This window comes from Octopus sinensis, linkage group LG15 (assembly GCF_006345805.1).
Source record: "Octopus sinensis linkage group LG15, ASM634580v1, whole genome shotgun sequence".
NCBI classification, from domain to species: Eukaryota; Metazoa; Mollusca; class Cephalopoda; order Octopoda; family Octopodidae; genus Octopus; species Octopus sinensis.
This window is the reverse complement of record NC_043011.1, coordinates 8,628,934-8,653,621: the sequence shown is the minus strand read 5'-3', so window position 1 is coordinate 8,653,621 and position 24,688 is coordinate 8,628,934. Positions and strand designations below refer to the sequence as shown.

Genomic DNA, 24,688 nt, shown 5'->3' with positions numbered 1-24,688 from the left:
GTGTGTGTTGCTTTTATATATTCGGTAATTCAGCTGTGAAATCCTATATCTTATGATTTACAAACATAAGAATCATAGATTATATCACGTACACACCTGTGTGTGTGTGTGTGAGAGAGAGAGAGAATTAGAGAGAAAAGACAGAGAGAGAGAGAGAGAGTCCTTTGTCTCTGATGCTCTGATCCTCAGAATGTGTGCAAAAATAACTTTGGCAGTAAACCACAATTTTCTTGTTGTTGTTGTGGTGGTGGTGGTAAGCTGGCTGGCTGGTTGGCTGGCAGTTGATTCACTGGATTATGTGCAGCTTCTCAATGTCACAGGGATGGAAAACCCGGTCATATTCTCCACAAGGGGGAGATAACCAAACAGTGCAAGGAGCTTGGTTCTAACAGCCCACTATTTCCACCAGTTACTGCCCCTCCTACCTCTTAATTACGGCTTGACATCACAATTTGTATAAACTCCCTTAAGTTATTTTTACTTTGTAAATTTTTAATTGTTATCATTCGCATCATTTGTAAATTTTGCATTTTGTCATTCGTGCTATAGTTTTTGTTCGAAAATATTTATTCGTCATTGCTTCTATTTTTATTCAAATATATATTTTTTTTTTGCCATTCCTTTTATCTTGGAAGCACTCCGTCGGTTACGACGATGAGGGTTCCGGTTGATCCGAATCAACGGAACAGCCTGCTCGTGGAATTAACGTGTAAGTGGCTGAGCACTCCACAGACATGTGTACCCTTAACGTAGTTCTCGGGGATATTCAGCGTGACACAGAGAGTGACAAGGCCGGCCCTTTGAAATACAGGTACAACAGAAACAGGAAGTAAGAGTGAGAGAAAGTTGTGGTGAAAGAGTACAGCAGGGATCACCACCATCCCCTGCCGGAGCCTCGTGGAGCTTTTAGGTGTTTTCGCTCAATAAACACTCACAACGCCCGGTTTAGGAATCGAAACCGTGATCCTACGACCGCGAGTCTGCTGCCCTAACCACTGGGCCATTGCGCCTCCTTTTATCTTATATCATCATCACAAGTATATATTTTTATTTTTTTATCCTATATATTATTAATTTTATATTTATAGACATAAGTTATGTAAGAACATAGTTTTTGTAAATTCTTATTTTTATTCGTATTTTTTTATTTTCATCTTTGTTTTATTTTATTTTTGTAAGTTTTTATTTTTTATTTTTATTTTTGTAATTTTTTTATTTGAATTAAATTATGGCTTGTACAGTAGGGTCCAGCGAACCTATTTTACACATATTTATTTGTTTAAAACATTAAAATATAGTTTATAGTATCAAACTATGAGAAAGTGAGATAAGGGCCTGGTGACTGGAGTTATATTTTAAGAATGGTTCCAGCAAAACACAGAATGGTTAAGGAACCAGGAAATGTACCTCATGAAACACGGGTAGCCAAGTTATAAAGTAGTAAGTATTTAAATTAAAATTCTTTTATATGGTGGGATGAAGGGGCCTTCTATCTCTAAATGAATATATATATACATAAAATTAAAATGAGGGTGAAAAATTGGATATTAATTTGATAACATCAATTTAACACCAGTGGTGTAGCATATTAAAAAACTGAGGTTCAGTAAATAGTATTACATACATATAAGAGGGAAACCCTTATGCTAGAAGAAGATCCGCTATGGTCTTAACCACTAAGAATTCTTCTGTAGAAAATTTAGCAAACACCAGAAACGTAAGTGAGCAAGACAAATGAAAAGTAACAAAAATATTGATTAATCATAAACAAATGTTTCATTATCAACAAATTACGTAATTTTACTTAATTTTCATTTTTTTTGCTCGCTTACGTTTCTGGTGTTTGCTAAATTTTCTAGAGAACAATTCTTAGTGGTTAAGACCATAGCGGATCTTCTTCTAGCGTAAGGGTTTCCACATAGTGGTAAATTTCTCTTATATGTATGTAATATATATACATATATATATATATACACACCTTTATATACACACACACACAGGTAAGGCTTGAAATGAGAGATTCTCGCAAAAAAACCCCACAGATCCAGGAATTCCTCGACTGTTAAGGGCAAGTACCCCCTGCCAGCTGTACTCTTTGGCCCACAGTAGAACACTGAAGAAATAGATGCTGGTTTGGCCAAAGAGAAAAATATCTGTGTTCAATCCTTTCATTTATATTCTTGAAATAGTTTATTTTTGCTATAATCATCAGATCAAGAAAAACTCCCTTCATTTCTCAACCGAGGGAAGATGTCTGGGGGACCCCTTTTATAGTCTTGGTTCATAGTAGGGTCCATCCCACAGTCAGCAATGTTCGGACATTGAACCTGTGCACAGAAAGCAGATTCACCTGAGAAACCCAGTACATAACTCAGGCAAGCTCGACTGAGGGCACCATTGACAGAGTCTATCCTTAACCAGCAAAATATGCCCCCTTCCCGTCCCCCCACACGACGCATTCAATACATAGCACTTCCAAGGTAGAAATTTCTGGAGTCTAACAGTTCCTTAGCAAAAAGTCCTCTGAAACAGGTGGCCCTGAACAGGTAGCCATATCATTTGAACACACACACATATTACCACCACTACCACCACCACCACATACATCCCAAATTTTAGACAACAGTCTTGCAGCAACCGAAAACAGCCGGCACCCATCATGAGCTTTTTATACAAACATCAGCCGGCACCAAAACTTAGAAGACAGCTATGTCCCAAACACACACACACACACACACACACAACATACTTATGAAATACAAAATGAAAGAATCAAGCAGAGACAACAAAATGAATCCTGCGACAAAGCATCAACTGATGCAACAGACGTGCGCAGTTTCTGCATTCCACAAGAGACAATGATGCATCTAACCTGAGAAACATGCAGTTGCATCCGGTTGTGTGCAGTGGTTACATGAAACTGTTGGGAACACAATGTCAATAGTAATAACAACGATACCGACAACAACAATAATAACGGTTTGAAGTTTTGGCATCAGGCCAGAGGTTTTGAGGGCAACGGGTTAATCGATTCCAGCGACACCATTGCTCGACAGGTGTAATATTCTATTGACAGTGGAGGGGTGAACAGCAAGGTTCAACTTAGAGATGGGATTTGAACTCAAAACATAGTGTAAAGAGCTGGAAGAAATGCTGAACCCGTTAAGTCCCAGAGGACTTAAATTTCTGAATCATCATCATCATCATCGTTCAACGTCCATTTTCCGTGCTAGCATGGGTTGGACGGTTTGACCGGGGTCTGGGAAGCCAGGTGGCTGCACCATGCCCCAGTCTGATCTGGCAGTGTTTCTACAGCTGGATGCGCTTCCTAATGCCAATCACTCCGTGAGTGTAGTGGATGCTTTTTACGTGCCAGGGGAGGCTGGCAGTGGCCACGATCGGTTGGTGCTTTTTACGTGCCACCGGCACAGGTATCACAACTACAATTTCCATTTGATATTTATTTTGATGTACTTGACTCAATAGGTCTCCTAAAACACAGCAGGTCACGTGCCACCGGCACAGAAGCCAGTCAAGCTGGCATCGGCCACAAATTTTTACAGATGATTGAAAACAGGTTAAAATGAAAGAAATAATTATCAAAACTCCTTTACTTCAAGCAGGAAATGGAAATACTTGGTGTCCTATAAATAGGACACTGAGACAATGTGATATAGCTTATTTAATGTTCTCATTTAGTGTCCTATTTATAGGACAGTGGAACTTAATGAGTTTATGATGATGATAATAATAAATAATAATAATTTTGTGAATTTATGTTGCAAGATCCCTGATGTGAAGTCGTGTGTTGAAACATTGTTGCATTTCGGGATGGTAATTCTTTTTGGTTTTTTTTTTTCATCAAATATCTGTGACTTCCTTAGTGGCACTTTTCGTCTTCGTGTGTGCTTTTGTTCTGCTTATTCTACTCTCCGAAAGATTTCCAGACAATGGACACGAGTTAGAATAAGAGAGAAGAACAAATGTACAGTCCATGTTTTTATTTGGCAGAAAGAAAAAAATGACCATCCCAAAATACAAGAACAACAACAATATTAACATTTTGTCTTGGTATAAAAGATGGCCTACAGCAAATGTTCTGCTCAATACCACAGATTTTCTTGTCAGTTGTTTGACCGTAACCAGTTGAGCATGTCCCTTAGTGGCTGACTATATGTGCATCTCTGATCATGAGCATAGCCATGTGTTGAAAGGGATTCTTTGGGGTTTGGATAATTCACTTCTGGAAACAGGGGTGTTTTGTTCAACATCCTTAACTCTTATTCACGGACCTTTTGAGTGGAATGGGTTGGTCGACCAGAAGAAAATCCTAACTGGGCCCCACCTGCAAGGTCATGAGCTGTTTATCTTGATATGAGATCACCATGTTGCGCAAATTTGGTTGTGATGTATGTGCCTAGTGTACCCTTATCAGACAGGTAGTCATGATGGATATACTGGGCTTTGTATATTTTACCCCCCCCCCCCCCGTGTCACTTTGATGGCATGCACTGCTCTCTCACTCAATAATAATAATAATAATAAAAAATGCCCTGATGCAGTACCAGACAGTGGCTCTCGTGGCTTCTCATCTTAACTGATTGGAAGTGTTGTCTTAATACATTGTTTTGTCTTGGTATAAAAGATGGGTTACAGCAAATATTATGCTCAATATCACAGATTTGCTTGTCAATTGTTTGACCCTAACCAGTTGAGCATGTCCCTTAGGGGCTGACGATATGTGCATCTCTGATCATGAGAAGAAGTAGTGGGGGAACATCATAGCCAATTATTGAGAGGGAATCTTCAGGGTTTGGATAATTCCCGTTTAGCAACATGGGTGTTTCGTTCAACAACCCTTATTCAGAGACCTTTTGAGCGGGATGGGCTACTCGACCTGAAGAAAATTCTAACAGGGCCCCACCTGCAAGGTCATGTGCTGTTTATCTTGATATGAGATCACCATGTCGCGCACATATGGTTGTGATGCATGTGCTTAGTGTACCCTTATCAGACGGGTAGTCATGATGGGTATACTGGGCTTCGTATATTTTACCCCAGTGTCACTTTGATGGCATGCACTGCTCTCTCACTCAATAATAATAATAATGATTTCTTCTATTGGCCACAAAGGGACCAAAACATGAAGGAAAATGTCAAACGATGAGATAGAAGACACAAAACAGGTGGGGTTTACATTGATGAAGGGGGGAGACTACAACATGGTGGTGAGCTGACAGAAATGTTAGCACACTGGGTGAAATGCTTAGTGGTATTTCATCTGTCTTTATGTTCTGAGTTCAAATTTTTTCAAGGCTGACTTTGCCTTTTATCCTTTTGGGGTCGATAAATTAAGTACCAGTTGCATACTGGGGTTGATCTAATCAACTGGCCCCTCCCCCAAAATTTCAGGCCTTGTGCCTAGAGTAAAAAAGGTTCTTTAAGGTAGAAAGTTGGCAGAAACGGTGGCACGCCGGGCGAAATGCATAGTGGTATTTCGTCTGTCTTTACGTTCTGAGTTCAAATTCTGCCGAGGTTAACTTTGCCTTTTATCCTTTCGGGGTTAATAAATTAAGTACCAGTTATGTACTGGAGTTGATCTAATTGACTGGCGCCCTCCACAAAAACTTTGGGCCTTGTGCCTAGAACAGATAAGAACATTAAAGGATATAATAAAAGATTATATTCTCTTTTACTTGTTTCAGTCATTTGACTGCAGTCATGCTGGAGCACCACCTTTGGTCGAATAAATCGACCCCAAGACTTATTCTTTGTAAGCCTAGTACTTATTTTATTGGTCTCTTTTGCTGAACCACTAAGTTACAGGGATGTAAACACACTAACAATGGTTGTCAAGCAATGCTGGGGGAACAAACACAGACAAAAATGTGTGTGTGTGTATATATATATATATACGACGGGCTTCTTTCAGTTTCCGTCTACCAAATCCACTCACAAGTCTTTGGTCGGCCCGAGGCTATAGTAGAAGACACTTGCCCAAAGTGGCATGCAGTGGGACTGAACCCGGAACCATGTGGTTTAGAAGCAAGCTACTTACCACATAGCTGCCCCTGCACCTATATACATAAATATTAGAAAAATAAAGAATGATAATCCTTTCTACTGCAAGCACAAGGCCTCAAATTTAGGGGAAGGGATTCGACCCCACTGCGTAACCGGTACTTATTTAATGGACCTCGAAAGGTTAAAGTCAAAGTTGACCATGGCAAAATTTGAACTCAGAACATAGTGATGGGTGAAATACTGCTAAGCATTTCGTCCAGCGTGTTAATTCTGCCAGCTGACCACCTTACAAAAAAAAGTGATAAATAAACAAATAAATAATTAATAACTAGACTCCCTAATAGCTGGGTAGTCCACTTAGGGTAATTCACTATAAACCCCATGTAAAAAAAGTCCCAGGTTATTCTGCCATTTCCAAGGCATGGGAAATATCATCTTCCAGTTCTGTTCTTCCTACTTATATAAGCATACTCAAAATAACTATTTCTTTCATTTTTCTTCTCTTTTTTTAAGACCAAATTGAAATAGCTTTGATGAAGGACAAACCCCCAATACACAACTGGTACTTAGTGTATCAACCTTCCTACTTTCAAACACCACGCTCAGAAGTACAAAATCAAAGTCTGACCATATCTTGATGCAAACATCATTGTGAAAGCAAAAATGCAATAACATTTCCTTGGATGTCACTAAATTCCACTTGTCTTACCAAAACTCTGTGACAGCCACCACTTTGCTTTGATTTATATTCTAGTAATAAGAATAATGTCAGGAGATGAAGAAAAAAAAACAACAAGAAACAACGGTAGAAACCACAGAAGTAGATGATGATGATGATGATGAAGAAGAAAAAGAGGGTGAAGAAAAGGAATTAAAGGAAAAAGAAGTCTAACAAAAAAAAAAAGAAAAAAAAAATGAACCATAAATTCACTGGTTCCTAATTATCATTTAGAGTCGATAATTCAATTTCTTTGGGAAATGTCTTCTCAATGACAAAAACAATAATGATAAAAATAGTAAAAAAAAACCGAAATGACAAAAAAATAATGTTAAGAGCAAAAACACATATAACAAATAAAATAACAAAGTCGACAAAAAATAGAAAACAAAAGAATGATAATTCAATATAAATATATATATCATATTCTAAATATTTTTTAAAAATAAACAAATAACAAAAACACATATGCAAATTAGTTGGAGATCTTTCCATATCAGAAACCACCACATTTTTCCTCATACATTTTTTATATACTATGTCTAGTTCGATATTTAATAAATACCATGTATATGTATGTCTGTGTGTGTATATATATATGTATATATATATACACCATTCATAAACTATGGGTTTTTCACTTTCTGCTTTCATCATTCAGTTTCCAATGTAAATTTTGACACTAATCTCTCTCTATATAAAGCTGAAGTTGTCTGTGTATGGCAGGTTTGGTAGCCTTCAACTAACACTATCTCCTTCGAGACCCTGTGGCGCAAGTTGACCAAAATTGAGAGTATGATAGAAGACGGCTTGCTCTTCCTTCCGTAGAAGAAAAAATTCAAATCGGACCATGTTAACACCAAAAATTATTTACATCAAAAAGGTGCTTTTTTTTTTCTATGAAAATCCCTATTTTGTACGATTTTTTGACTGCTGTGTCACCATTTTTCTGTGTATTTCAACCAGAAAAATGTTCACTTAAAGAGAATAACAAGCTACTTAATGCAAAATTTTTACTTTTCAAAAATTCTAAAGGGTCGAAACAAACCCGAGCAACGCCGGGCGATACTGCTAGTTTCTTATATTTTTCCCTGGTGACAAACAAAATAAATCATCATCATTATTATTATTATTATTAGCATTATCATTATTAAAGCACCAAACTGGCAGAATTGTTAGCATGCCGGGCGAAATACTGCTAGGCATTTCACCCTTTGCTACGTTTTCCGAGTTCAAATTCCACCGAGGTCAACTTTGCCTTTCATCCATTCAGAAGCAAAGAAATAAAGTACCAGTTACTTACGCTGGGGGTGCGGGTTCAATGCGATCATCTACCCCACTTTCCCAAAACCTCAGGCCTTGTGCCTATAGCAGAAAAGATTACTATTATCATCATAACCATTATTATCATTATTATTATTATTATTATCATTATTATTATTATTATTAAGGTGGTAGATTGGCAGAACCGTTAGAGCCCTGGGCTGAAGCACCTGGCAATAATTTATTTAAGGTACATCTACAATTCGAGTTCAAACTCAATGAGGTCAACACTGCCTTTTTCATACCTCTGGGGCTCAATAAAATAAACCACAAATTCTGGCCTTGCTTTATGTCAGAAACTATTATTATTGTTGTTATTATAGTTCTTGTTCTTTACATTCTAAGTTTAAATCCTGCCCAGATAAACTATGCCTTGCTTCCTTCCAGGGTAAAGAAGCAATCATGTACTAGAGACGGATGGTATCAGCTACCACCCAGGCCAACCAAAAGGTAATAACATCTAAGCGATTATTATTATTATTATTATTATTATTATTATTCACTTAAAACCCTCTGCTCTCTGCCTTTCTGTCATCTCTTAACAAAAATATGAAGAAAACAAGTAAAAAAAAAAACATAATAAAATTTGTGACAAAAACTATCTCTAGTGCCAGACACTTTTTTTTTTTGTTTTTTGCAGCTCATTTTTTTCCTACCAACCAAAATAGTTCCGGTCTACAACACTACCTGAGTTTTTAAGTTTTTCGCATTTGCATCCAAACTTTTCATCACTGCCATCATCATCATCATCATCAGCAGCATCATTTAACGATGCTAATAAGTATTAAATGCTCTCGTTTAAATCCAAAGTTTTCTATTATAATATTTATAAAAGAAACCCGGTTTCCTCCCCCCCCCCAAATCTATGTTCTAAACACTGACTTAATTATATCAACTAATTAGAAACTTTAGATGTATTATTATTTCCTTTACTGAGACTCTCTAAAATTCTTAATTATTATTATTTACACAGATAATCACAACGGGAATTACGGGGTAAAGGAGTTTTTTTTTTTTCTTTTTCTAAAGGAGGGGTGGTCACAAAAGGCTCTGATTTTCGTTTTATCATTTATGTTTTTGTGTTTGAAAGCAAAAGAGAACTCACAAGAACACCAGACCAGGTCGATGATGTTGTTCCTCGCAGAACTCTGCTAGTCAGACTGACTGATAATTCAAAGAGGCCGACAGTAGTTTCAAACCTCATTGTGGGCGTCTCGTATTGTCAAATGTTTTATCGGCAGAGGTGGGAGGGAAGGGGGAGAGAGAGAGAGAGAGAGAGAGAAATGGTAGAGAAAGAGGAATGAGAAAAAAATAAGAAAAATGTGAGAGATGAAGGTAGAAGATGCTACATGTTAAATGAACATCTGTGCCAACTAAGGTAAACGAGATGGAGCAAGATGGTGGTGGTGGTGCCGGCAGCGATGGTGATGGTGGGGTTAGTGAAGAGGAGTGATTGCGGTGGGGATGGAGATATTAGTGAAAGTGGTGGTGGTGGTGGTGACGAGGGGTGATTGCAGTGATGGTGGTGGGGATAGAGATGTTAGTGAAAGTGGTGGCGGTAGTGGCGATGGAGGTGGGGATGGTGACGAGGGGTGCTTGTGGTGATTGCGTGATGGTAGCGGGGACGGAGATGTTACGAAAGCGGTGATGGTGGTGGTGGTAGTGAGATGATGGCGATGATGATGATGGTGATGATGTTGATTGTGGTAGTGGTGATGAGTGAGTGCTGGTGGTTGCTGGCACAGAGTGGTGGTGGTGGTGGTGGGGATTGCAATAGTGATGGTAGGGTGGAAATGTTAGCGAAAGGGGTGATGATGGTGGAGGAGATGATGACTGTGGTGGTGGTGGTGGTGGTAAGAGAACTGGTAGTGCTAGTGATAAGGATGGCAGGATGGGGGCAGGGGGCGTTAGTGAATGCCATGGTGACAATGGTAGAGATGGCGGCGGCGGTAGTGGTGGTGGTGGTTGTGCTGGGTTAGTGGTGGTGTAAGAGAGGGCCCCGGGGCAAACTTCAGCTGGCTCACAACTTCCCTACACGTGGTGGTGGTGGTGGTGGTGGCAGCAGCGGTGGAGGCGATGGCGAGGTGGTGGTGGCGGAGGTACCGGTGGTGACAGAGATGATGGCAGTGGTGCGGTGGTGGTGGTGGTGGTGGCAGTGCCGGTGAGGTGATGTGCACACAACGACGACGACAAACATACAGACAGCCAGACATGCTATGCAGCTTCCTTTAGGCATGCCACAAACTACAGGCACACAAGAGGCAGAACACATTCTTTGCTTTGTGGTTTTTCATTATTATTATTATTATTATTATCATTATTATTATTATTTATGTTTTGGATTTATTTTTTTCATTTTTGGCAAAACCAAGAATAAGAAAGAAAGAAAGAAAGAAAGCATTACGAAAAGAAAGAGAGCGAAAGAGAAGGAAAGGAAGAGAGCGAAAGAGAAGGAAAGGAAGAGAGCAGTGCCAATGAGGAGTAACAAAAACCCAAGGAAAAAAAAGAAAGAAAGAAAAACAGAAAACAAAACAAAAAGAAAAGGTAAAAGATAAGAGAAAAGAACAGCAAAAGAAGAAGTGGAATCAAAGAACACAAAATAATGGTATTATCACGCCAAACATTGGTGATAATAATGATATTTTCATTATTGTATCATCGACATATTTGTGCGTCGACAAAACGCCCAGAACATGCTGTGGGGAGGAAGGAAGAATATCAAGGATATATATATATATATATATATATATATATATTATATTACGAGATGTACTTGCATAGCAAGTGACCTGATCAGAGATCGTGTGCTGGAACGAAAACAATTGCAGCGTGGAAGGTGTTTATAAGCCATTTAAGAAACACACAAAAACCGTTCGATTCACTTCAACATTTAAATTTAATTTAACAAAATATGTTCATCACTTTGAGACGGTTTTTGCGTGTTTTTCAAATGGCTTATAAACACCTTCCACACTGCAATTGTTTTATATATATATATATATATATATATATTATATATATATATATATTATATATATATATATATATACATATATATATATATATATGTGTGTGTGTGTGTGTGTGTATATATATATATATATATATATATATACATATATATACATGTATATAGATATATATTAGATAGATAGATAAATAGATATATGTAAGTGTGTGTGTTCGTACATGTATATAAATATATAGATATGCACATATATATATTAGATAGATAGATAAATATAAAAATATATATATATATATGTGTGTGTGTGTATATATGTATATATATATATATCAGCCGAAACATGTTAACTACAAACAAGATGAGGACAAATATCCATCAAATGTAAATAATATATATATACATATTCTTTTATTCTTTTACTTGAGTCGGTCATTTGACTGCGGCCATGCTGGAGCACTGCGTTTAGTTGAGCAAATTGACCCCAGGACTTACTATTTATAAGCCTAGTACTAATTCTATCAGTCGCTTTTGCCAAACTGCTAAGTTTCGGGTATGTAAACACACCAGCATCGGTAGTCAAGCGATGTTGGGTGGGGAGGACAAACACACATACACACACACAAACACACACTCTGTTGGTTATTCTCTGTTTCATCTCACATGTTACGAATTCTCAACAACCACAGATATATACAGGGAGGTGAAAACGTTTAAGTATTTACATAATATTTAAAAATTTTTATTTTATTAATTGTAATTTTACTGAAATATTGTCTTTATATATCTATAATGCTTATACTGCCCTTGCAGTACTATGACTCTCTTTTGAGACATATACATATATACATATACTACGGCACTCCATGAGTTACGATGATGAAGTTTCCAGTTGATCCAATCAACGGAACAGCTTGCTTGTGGAATTAACGAGCAAGTGGCTGAGCACTCCACAGACACGTGTACACTTAATGTAGTTCTCGGGGAGATTCAGTGTGACACAGAGTGTGACAAGGCTGACCCCTTTGAAATACAGTTATAACAGAAACAGGAAGAAAGAGTGAGAGAAAGTTGTGGTGAAAGAGTACAGTAGGGTTCGCCACCACCCCTTGCCGGAGCCTCGTGGAGCTTTAAGTGTTTTCACTTAATAAACACTTACAACACCTGGTCTGGGAATCGAAACCGCGATCCTATGACTGCAAGTCTGCTGCCCTAACAACTGGGCCATTGCGCCTCCACTATACATATACTCACATACACACACACACAAGCACATGTGGGTATGTGTGTGTACAACCACATGTGAATTGTTGGCAATTTTCTTCCTCCATCTTCCTTTCTATTCGACTTTCCTCTGTTTCTGAAGAAGAGCTTTGCTCGAAACGTTAAACCAGATTTCTTTCCTTCCTTGAGCTTCTGCTAATACTTTACATGTACCACGTCCTCGCGTTGTTGTTTTTTGTGTTTGTTGTTCTTTTTTTGAGTCTACTCTATATATATATCTCTAATTTAATTTATATATATATATATGCATACATACAACACACACACATCTATGTGTGTGTGTGTGTGTGTGTGCCTGTGGTTCCTTGTCAGATTTAACAATGTGCATTCATTTGTTCTATTACCAGAGTTACCTGTCCCTGAATTAACATATAAATACCTGGGGATTCCACAGCCACGTGTCCTCTTACTGGGATTTTCAGACAGAATCAGTTTGACCATAGTAGGACAAGGCAGCAGTACCTTTTGACTTCAGGGTAGAATGTTCCGAACAACAGGCTTTGTCCGTATCGTTTTCATCCATCCAGTTTTATCAAAAAGATGTCAGTCGATGTGAGGCTTCACAAACAACTTTCTGTCCAGTTGCTTAGCAGCAGGACTGAACTTATTAACCTGTCTGTCTGTCTGTCTCTTCTGTATTTAATCATTTAAATTCTTCCTCTGAACAAGGAGCTGGTTTCTAACAAAGATAAAAAGCTCCATTTCTGGAATGTAGATAAAAACAATGTCATATTCTAAACCTTAGAAAAATCTTGCATAGTTTGACTGTTCCGCTTACAGGTTGTATTTGTAATGTGCAAGTCAGTTGATATCCTTTTCTGAAAATCCAGCCTTATCCAGGCTGACAGTTAGGTATTTACTTATAAAACTAAGTGATCCAATTTTTACTGGTATAAACGTAAATTTGTAATCCAGATATAGAAGTTGGCGGTTCCATAGATATCTTCTTTATCTCTGATTTCATCATCATCATCATCATCGTTTAACGTCCGCTTTCCATGCTAGCATGGGTTGGACGGTTCAACTGGGGTCTGGCAAGCCCGAAGGCTGCACCAGGCCAGTCAGATCTGGCAGTGTTTCTACAGCTGGATGCCCTTCCTAACGCCAACCACTCCGAGAGTGTAGTGGGTGATTTTATGTGCCACCGACACAGGTGCCAGACGAGGCTGGCAGACGGCCACGCTCGGATGGTGTTTTTTATGTGCCACCGACACAGGTGCCAGACGAGGCTGGCTGACGGCCACGCTCGGATGGTGTTTTCTTATGTGTCACCGACACAGGTGCCAGACGGGGCTGGCGGACGGCCACGCTCGGATGGTGTTTGTTACGTGCCCTCAGCACGGAGGCCAGTCGTTGCGGTACTGGCTACGATCACGTTCGGATGGTTTTCTTATGTGCCACCGGCACTGGTACCACAAGGATACAAATTCCATTGATGTTCATCTATTTTGATTTGGTTCGATTTGATTTGATTTGATTCGATTCGATTCTCACTTGCCTCAACAGGTCTTCACAAGTGTCACAAGAAGGAAGGTATGCACAGGTGGACTGACTACGTCCCAGGTAGGGGCCACGGATTATGGCTTCACTAGTCTTGCCGGGTCTTCTCACGCACAGCATACTTCCATAGGTCTTGGTCTCTAGTCATTTCCATGGTGAGACCTAACGTCCGAAGGTCGTGCTTCACCACTTCGTCCCAGGTTTTCCTGGGTCTACCTCTTCCACGGGTTCCCTCAACTGCTAGGGATTGGCACTTTCTCACACACCTATCTTCATCCATTCTCGCCACATGACCATACCAGCGCAATCGTCTCTCTTGCACACAACAACTGATGCTTCTTAGGTACAACATTTCTCTCAAGGTACTAACGCTCTGTCGAGTAAGTACACTGACATTACACATCCATCGGAGCATACTGGCTTCGTTCCTCACAAGCTTACGCATGTCCTCAGCAGTCACGGCCCATGTTTCACTGCCATGTAGCATAGCTGTTCGTACACATGCATCATACAGTCTGCCTTTTACTCTGAGCGAGAGGCCTTTAGTCACCAGCAGAGGTAAGAGCTCCCTAAACTTTGCCCAGGCTATTCTTATTCTAGCAGTTACACTTTCAGCGCACCCGCCCCCACTACTGACTTGGTCACCTAGATAGCGGAAGCTATCAACTACTTCTAGTTTTTCCCCCCGGAAAGTGACGGAAGTTGTTTTCTGCAGATTTCCAAAGAGATATTCACATTGGCAGGACAACTGACCTCTATGACTGCACATACTTTTTCTTGTCTGCCTGTCAGTATGTATCTACATGTATACAAATGCACTCTCACACAAACACACATTTATATTCATATATCTAGGAGTATTAGGTAAGTACAATCCAACGATCCAAGTGTGGGAAGTTAGCAGGCTTTGAGCGGCAAGAACAGCGGAGGAGAAATGGAGGACAGTATATGATAAAACAAGTTTATTAACAACATAAGCTACACACTTCGTCCCATATTAAAATTAAAAGGAATTTTGATAAGCTGAGGGTCACCATACAACTCACGGTTTAGCCACGAAGTAGCTAACAATGCAAATAAAAATCTAAAAACTTAAGGAATGTAACAAGCATCACTTTGCTAACACACACACACACACATATATATATATATATATATATACACATATATATACATACACACACGCACATGCTTATATACAAACATATACAAAATTTTATCTTCAACTCCTCTCCAATTTTATCCCATAACAATAATCTCTATTCCAATGCATTCTTCCCATAATCCCACACCACACTCACCACAACTTCCTCTCTATTTGACATCTTATGTTCTTAATGAAGTGGTTCCATTAGAGAATGCCATTGTTTTCACATACACCAAAATTGTCGGCACTGACACGCAATGCATATGTATGTATGTATGGCATGTCAGTGCCGACAATTTTGGTATATGTGAAAACAATGGCATTCTCTAATGGAACCACTTCATTAAGAACATATATATATATATATACATATATATATATATATATATATATATTATTGATCTGTCACAGCTCTGCAAAACATAATGGAATTTTAAAGCAAAACCTGTTTGGATATTAATGTCCGTCTCTATGGAAGTGAAAAGCAATCTTTTGGCATGAAAACAAGAGACAAAATTCTACCAAATATATTTGTTTATTTTTGAGGCTGCATTTAAAATGTCTCAGTGTGTGTGTGTTAGTGTATGCACACGCATGCATGTGTGTGTGTGTATATATATATATATATATATATATATATATTTATTATGGTACTCCTTAGATTACGATGATGAGGGTCCCATTTGATCAACAGAACAGCCAGCTTGTGAAATTAACGTGCAAGTGGCCGAGCACGCCACATACACTTGTACCCCTAATGTAGTTCTTGGGGAGATTCAGCATGACACAGTGTGACAAGGCTGCTACTCTTTGAAATACAGGTACAACAAGAGAAACAGGAAGAAAGAGTGAGAGAAAGTTGTGGTGAAAGAATACACCAGGGTTCACCATTGCCTCCTCATGGAGCTTTAGATGTTTTTGCTCAAAAAACACTCATAAAGCCTGGTCTGGGAATCGAAACCTCAACATTCTAATATCTGAAAGTTGATGAACAAACTAAATTTGTTTCTCCATTTTCTTATTTGTATTATAAATTAACGGTAAAAATATTTCTTTACCTTCACCTGTTTAATACAATAAATGAGATAATTGCATTGCAATTAAAAACATTTATGTATTAAGAATCTGGGTACTTTACCAACAGTATATTGGATAAATACTATCCCTTAGTGGCTTACACCCATAACTTACTTTGTGTTATATATATATATATATATATATATATATATATATATATGCATTTATATATATGTACGTACATGTACACACATTCTTTCCCACCAATAATCTGCAAGAAACTGTGTCGTCTAAAGATATGCCAGTTACATAGTTACCTTTCAGTCTATATATCTCTTTGTCTATCTTATGAAATCCAAGATTTTTATGCTTGGAAATCAAGAGAGACAATCATGAGAGATCCATTTGCATGCATGCAGGTGTCTGAGTGTGTGTGTGTGTGTGCATAATGTAATTATTTATGTATTCAAATAATTTTTATATATATAAAATTAAATAAGGGTAGAAATTGATATTAATGAATTAAAACCAGTGGTCTAGCATATTTTTAAAAAAATCTGAAGATGAAAAATTTCTTTATACATATAAAATTTAGAGGACTGACCACGAAAAGTGGACAGCCTTTATGCTAGATATAGACGTCAAAATCACCATCTTCCATGAAAAATGTGTTCTCAAGAAACAAACTCTGGCTTATTTATACACTTTGGGTTTTTTGCTGAGTTTTTTTCCTGAGAACACATTCTTCGTGGAAAATGGCGATTTTGACGTCTATATCTAGCATAAAGGCTGTCCACTTTTAGTGGTCAGTCCTCTAAATTTTGTGTATATATATATATATATATAATATATATATATATATTATATATATATATATATATAATATATATATATATATATATATGCATTTATATATATGTACGTACATGTACACACATTCTTTCCCACCAATAATCTGCAAGAAACTGTGTCGTCTAAAGATATGCCAGTTACATAGTTACCTTTCAGTCTATATTATCTCTTTGTCTATCTTATGAAATCCAAGATTTTTATGCTTGGAAATCAAGAGAGACAATCATGAGAGATCCATTGCATGCATGCAGGTGTCTGAGTGTGTGTGTGTGTGTGTGTGTGTGCATAATGTAATTATTTATGTATTCAAATAATTTTTATATATATAAAATTAAATAAGGGTAGAAATTGATATTAATGAATTAAAACCAGTGGTCTAGCATATTTTTAAAAAAATCTGAAGATGAAAAATTTCTTTATACATATAAAATTTAGAGGACTGACCACGAAAAGTGGACAGCCTTATGCTAGATATAGACGTCAAAATCACCATCTTCCATGAAAAATGTGTTCTCAAGAAACAAACTCTGGCTTATTTATACACTTTGGGTTTTTTGCTGAGTTTTTTTCTTGAGAACACATTCTTCGTGGAAAATGGCGATTTTGACGTCTATATCTAGCATATTGACTGTCCACTTTTAGTGGTCAGTCCTCTAAATTTTGTGTATATATATATATATATATATATATATACAAAATTTAGAGGACTATATATACACACACACATAATCATTTATACATTCATCTATCTATCCATCTATACACACACACACACACACACACACACACGTATGTATATAACAAATAAAATGAATTTGTGTTTATTGTAATTTCTGATATATTGGGTTGTCCGGAAAGTTTGTACCGATTTATAGTAGCTTACATTTCGACTTCTATTAGAACATGGTTTGAGTCCATAAAATAGGATTTGACTACACCTCCATTTAGAGCACAGTCTAAGCTATCTTTTCGTGGAAGAAGTTTTATGTTCCTATAACCTGTGTTAAGTTAAGTTAAGCTAAGTTAATTTTTTGGCTCAAAAAGCAAAAAGCAAGGCCATGTAGGGGGACATGGAGTTATGTACAGGGTTGTGTTCATGCCATTTTTGGTCAAGAGAGACTTTGAACCGAGCAGTCGTCGGCATCTTCACTGTAATTCTGTAACCTTTTAAAATGGAAGATAAGAAAGTTCATTTTTGGCACTTGATGCTTTGGGAACCAGACAAAAATTGCTGCAGTGTGGCTGGGATGTGTTACCTCACCCTCCATATTCACCAGATATTGCTCCTTCAGATTTCCGCTTATTCAGGTCTCTGCAGAACAGTCTTAATGGTAAAAATTTTAATTTCTTGGATATTGTAAAAAGATACCTTGATGAATTCTTTGCCATGAAACCACCTCAATTCTGGGAAGAGGGTATTTTCAAGTTAAAGGAAAGATGGAGACGCATTGTGCAACAAAATGGTTCATATATGGTTGGTAAAAAATGTAATGGCAAGTATTTATTGACCTTTTTCTTTCCTTTAAAAATTGGCACAAACTTTCCGGACAACCCAATATATATACATATATATATATATGTAACATATGGTATAATTATAAACAGGGCACATTTTAGCCATTTCTCCACAGACTGAAAAAAATGATGAACAACCTTAATCAATTTTCGAACATTGTTGTATTCTCATCAGAGGTGTCTACATCATTCTGTCAGTCTCCAGAGAAACAATTAGCCAAACTGTTTATATACTCAACAAATGCCGCAGTTACTCTATGAAGGAGTCCCTAATTTGCAAACCGAAAATGTTTAACACTCTATAAATACAAATATATATATATACTCTTTTACTTGTTTCAGTCATTTGACTGTGACCATGCCAGAGCACCACTTTAGTCGAGCAACTCGACCCCGGGACTTATTCTTTGTAAGCACAGTACTTATTCTATCGGTCTCTTTTTGCCGAACCGCTAAGTGATGGGGACATAAACATACCAGCATCGGTTGTCAAGCAATGCTAGGGGGACAAAGACACACAAACATATATATATATATATATATGACGGGCTTCTTTCAGTTTCTGTCTACCAAATCCACTCACAAGGCTTTAGTCGGCCCGAGGCTATAGTAGAAGACACTTGCCCAAGATGCCACGCAGTGGGACAGAACCCGGAACCATATGGTTGGTAAGCAAGCTACTTACCACACAGTCACTCCAGCGCTTATATATATATATATATAAAATGGAGAAGTAGCGTTAATATAATTTATTAACTACAAATAATTTATTAACTACAAATAATTTATTAACTACAAATATTCAACACGTTCCCTTACAGCTGTTTTAATTTTTCCCAAACGAATTAAATTCCAGTAATTAAAACATTCTTTGCGACAAAATCTCGTCAGCGGAGTAAAAAGGTAAAAAGCATATCATTAGGTTATTAACATGTTATTTTAATCTCTATTTAAACTTATATATATATATATATATATATGTATATATATATATATATTATATGATAGATCGGTAGCCACTACACACATTTTTTTCTCTCTTTGTTTTTTCTGTGTACCTTTCTGTAGAAGAGCGTAGGCTCAAAACGTAAACTACTTTTTTAATTCCCGAGCGTTATACTAATACATCTGTTTGTTTTCTACACCACCTGTCTTCGTCTTATGTTTTTTTCGTGAATTCTCCCTATATATATATATATATATATAAAGGGAAAGTTTATGAAAATAAACAAAGACGAAGGCAGGTGGTGTACAAAACAAACAGATGTATTAGTATAACGCTCAGGAATAGAAAAAGTATTTTACGTTTCGAGCCTACGCTCTTCTACAGAAAGGTACACAGAAAAAACAAGGAGAGATAAAAATGTGTGTAGTGGCTAATGATCTATCATGGCGTCTGACTCGGATAGAATGTAGTTAATCCAAACATGAAAACACAAAGAGAAAACACAACAACGCGAGGACGTGGAACAAGTATAGTATTATTGGACGCACAGGAAAGGAAAGAACGAAGGAGGATTTAACGTTTCGAGCGGAGCTCTTAGTCAGAAACGTAGGAAAAGGAAAGATCCAGGGAAGGGAAGACAATTATTATTTAACATCCGTCTTCCATGCTGGCATGGGTTGAACAGTTGAAGAGGCTGAGATAAGCCTAAGGACTGAACTGAGCACCAATGTTGGTCTTGGCATGGTTTCTATGGCTGAATGTCAACCACTCTACAGAGTGTACTGGGTGCTTTTTTCTTCTTCTTCTTCTTCTTATGACACTGGTACTAGTGAGGTTGCTAAGCAACCAGCAAGACAAAGAAGAGCCTCTCCTCTTTACCACATACACACACACACACCGTCAACTGATTGGCTTGGAGCAGTGCTCCACAAGCTTTTTATTTCACTTCTGGTACACTTATATTCTTTTCAAAATTCGGTGGCACACCCGGCCTAAAAATATAGCTAAAAGCGCGTGCACACACACACACACACACACACACACACAATGGGCTTCTTTCAGTTTCTGTCTACCGAATCCACTTGGGTTAGGCTTGGGTTAGCCTGAATCTATAGCAGTAGACACTTAGGCAAGATGCCATACATTAAGACTGAACCTGGAATCATGTGGTTGGGAAGCAAGCTTCTTACCACACAGCCACACTTAGGACATGTATGTGTGTGTGTGTGTGTGTGTGTGTGTGTGTGTGTGTGTGTGTGTATTGTTATAACATAAACAGCATTTTGAAATGCAGAAATGCATTGTCAGATAAAAAAAAAATTAAAGGCAGGATGGTCACATTTGGGACAACTTTGATCATAGATCTGTTTAACCAGTGTTTATACGGAGCTAAGTACCAACGACAATAAATTGGAAGATTGCATTGAATGTGAACACAGAATACAAGAAGCGATGGATGCAGCAGTCGCACTTCTAGACGAGGAACGAAGTCAGCATAAAACGGTAAACATGAAAGAGAACTTCGTTCAACCGGTTTCCTGTTCGCCATTTGAGTAACGTCCTCCTTGTATATTGGGAGGGAGGGAGGGAGGGAGGGGAGAGAGAGAGACAGGCAGAGAAAGAGAGAGAGAGATAAAGAGGTGGAAAAGGTGAGGAAGTCAGAGAAAGCAAGGAAGAAGGAAGGAAGAAAGAAAGGAAGGGCGAGGGAAAGGAGGAAATAAGGAAAGGAATGAAGGAAGAATGAAAGAAAGAGGAAGAAGGACAATGTGAGAAAAGAGAATGGAAGAAGAGAAAGAAATTAAAGGAAGGAAGGAAGGAAGAACGAAAAAGGAGGGAAGGAAGAAAATAAGGCAAGAAAACAGAGGAAGAAAGACAAAAAGAAATGAACAGGGGAAAGAGGGTAAGAAAGGCGAAGAATGAATGAATGAATGAGAGAGAATGAAGAAGTAGAAAGCAGATGATCGCCTACTGTGATGGCGGCAAGGGCGGTGGTGGTGGTGGTGGAGGTTGAGCAAGAGAGCGAGGGGCTGAGAAAGGGGTGGGGGAGACAGACAGACAGAAAGACAGACCGATATGCAAAGAGTAAGAGAGAATGAGAGATGGAGGGGAAAGAGAGAGAGAGAGAGGCTAAATAAATAAACGTGAGATCAGTTAGTAACGTATGCTGGGGGGGGGGGGGTCTGAGCTGTTGTCTGTGTAGGTACAAGTGCACTAAGTTGTGCCCAGGCTTATGTGCGCGTGTGTTCGCGCCCAGATTGTATTTGTGTCCGAACCTGCATCTGGGCTCAAGTCGGGACCATGTTTGGTGCACTTTGCTTTGATCCTTGCAGCAGAATCTGTACACATACACACTTTCAGGTGAGAAAGAGAGAGAGAGGGAGGGAGAAGGAATGACCAAGGATCAAACCTAAGGAATGTTAGTAAAGTGTGTGAAAAAGGTTCTCCAGTTTTATTTCTGTTGTTTTTAGTTTTATTTTATATATATATACATACATATATACATATATATACTCATACATATATACATATACTCATACATATATATATACTCATACATATATGCACACACTCATACATATATATATACTCACACATATATATATATGTATACACACACACACACACACACACACACACACACATATATATATATATATATATATATATATAAAATAAATATAAGAGAGTGGTCACTATATGGCTCACTCTAGCACCAGTTAATCTTATATATTATAATATATTTTATAATATATTATAATATATTATAAAATATTATAATAATCCAGGTTTCTCGGAGCACTAGGCCACTTGATGTTGAATAGATATACTATTAAATTAGTATCTAATTCTCTCACCCTTATTAATTAATTATATATATATATATATATACTCATACATATATATATATATGTATACACACACACACACATATATATGTATATATACTCATACATATATATACTCATATATATATATATACATATATATATATGTGTGTCTGTATAAATATGTGATACATATTATATTTTTACATGGAGCAGGTATACAGCCAAGTAGGCAGAAAGGACAGGTAGATAGACAAAACAGGTGAGAGAAAGAAGATAATAATAGATAATAAATGGCATACGTGTAGGTACGTTGTTGATGCTGTTGTTGTTGCTGTTGTTTAACCCTCGGTCAGAACTGATCGAGTAACCCTATAATCAGAGGCATTCCAGCCCAGCTGTGATCACCCGAAAGTTCTGCCAATGTATAAAGAAACCTGGCATTATCTTTGCGAAAGGATCGTTTTTCTTCGATGGTATCCTTTTTTTTTCTTCTTTAGTCATTTGCTTGTTTCAGTCATCAGTCTGCGGCCATACTGGAGCACTGCATTGAAGAAATTTTAGCCGAGCGAATCGATCCCACAATTTTTTTTTTTTACACTCGGTACTTATTCTATTGGTCTGGGTCCCGACGTATCTACGTAACACTAACCTTAAAACTAACCCAAGCCCTAACCCCCTAACCAGTGGGCACTGTCAAAACATGTCGTTACGTAGATGCATCGGGACCTGTGCATTTCGGTAGTGCCTCGGTCTGTACGGTATGGTTTGAAAGAGATCTGACTGCTATTTCTAGCAGATCATGCTCGCCTTACTCCCTCCTCCGCAGTGACTTCCTTTTCTGCAAGGAAATTATTTGCTCCTCTTTACATAACCAACCAACCAACCACCGTGACCACCACCACCACAATGCTATTTCTCTCTTTCTTTGTCCCCCTCTGTTACAATATATAAACAACAAAAACAATCTCTCTTTCACACACATCTCTACACACGCAGCCGGTTTCTGCTCTTGAAAAAATAAAAAAAAAACCTCTGCCCCACCGCTGCCATCAACTCAATATAATTAGTTTTCCCTTTTATTTTTTTTTTCGCTTGGAACCTCCCTCCTTCCCTTCTCTCCCCATCCTATCTCCATCCTCCAACTCAATCAATCTCTGCTCCCCCACCTCACCTCCACCCGCCCATCCATCCATTCATCTACCCACCTTTCTGCCTGTCTAGTTATTTGTTTTACACACACACACACACATACATTCAAAGTACAAATGCTTTTCATGTAAAGGTAATTCGACCTTCCTGCACAGGTAAATAATTTCAGTGTGTTCCTTACATGTTGTCCTGGGTCAGATTTTACAAACGAGAGCAGCAGAACTCTACACATAGAATGACATGTGTGCACGCAGGCACGTGTGTGTATGTGGGCGTCTGTGTGTGTGTGTGTTGTGTGTGTGTAATATTACTCCAAGCATACAACAGGAGTTAGTCAAGGACCTAAAGTTTCCTGTCATACTCTTACTCTCTTTTACTTTGTAAGCCTTGTACTTATTCTATGGGTCTCTTTTTTGCTGAACCGCTAAGTTACGGGGACGTAAACACACCACCATCGGTTGTCAAGCGATGTTGGGTGGGTGGGTGGGGGAGAACAAACAAAGACACACAAACATATACACACACACACACACATTATATATATGATGGGCTTCTTTCAGTCTCCGTCTACCAAATCCACTCACAAGGCTTTGGTCGGCCCGAGGCTGGCTATAGTTGAAGACACCTGGCCAAGGTGCCACGCAGTGTGACTGAACCCGGAACCAAACTACTTGCCACACAGCCACTCCTGCCCCTACTACAACAAAAGGGGTCATGTTGTAGTAAACACATTTTCAAACTTTGAAAGGTGTTTTGCTAAGTAATCTTGTGTTTGTTGGATACCTATGGGCAGACACAAAAATTTAGGATAATAAGACTTTTTTTCTTTTTCTAGTTTTGTAATTTTAACACAAGGCTAGCGATTTTGAGGGGAAGGGCAAGATGATTATATCTGCTCCAGTATTTGACTTGTACTCTATCATATGGACCCGTAAAGGATGAAAGACAAAGGATTTGAACTTAAAACAGAAAGAGCTGAAAGAAAACTCGCTAGGCTTAGGAGTGGCTGTGTGGTAAGTAGCTTGTTTACCAATCACATGGTTCCGGGTTCAGTCCCACTGCATGGCAACTTGGACAAGTGTCTTCTACTATAGCCTCAGACCGACCAAAGCCTTGTGAGTGGATTTGGTAGACGGAAACTGAAAGAAGCCCATCGTATATATATGTGTGTGTGTGTCTGTGTTTGTCCCCACCAACATTGCTTGACAAACGATTCTGGTGTGTTTACGTCCCCGTAACTTAGCGGTTCAGCAAAAGAGACCGACAGTATGAGTACCAGGGTCGATTTGCTCGACTAAAGGCGGTGCTTCAGCATGGCCACAGTCAAATGACTGAAACAAGTAAAAGAGAGGCATATTGTCAGACATGCAAAACGATTCAGTCAGCCCATAGCCTACTTGTCAGTTGTTTGACCATAATC

The 24,688-nt window shown here is 38.2% G+C and overlaps 1 protein-coding gene across 4 annotated transcripts in view; it reads right to left on the bottom strand.

Annotated features, from left to right (window-relative positions):
• The window catches only part of LOC115219982 (N-acetylglutamate synthase, mitochondrial), a 197,742-nt gene that overhangs the window by 67,882 nt on the left and 105,172 nt on the right, over positions 1-24,688 (bottom strand). Inside the window, exon 1 of one of the 4 annotated variants that reach the window (XM_029790284.2) lies at positions 9,171-9,325. The exons of the other annotated variants lie outside the window; for them this stretch is intronic. The gene's annotated coding sequence lies outside the window, so the exon portion shown is untranslated. Of the gene's footprint in view, positions 1-9,170; positions 9,326-24,688 lie in introns of those variants that run through there. 4 annotated transcript variants of the gene reach the window in all.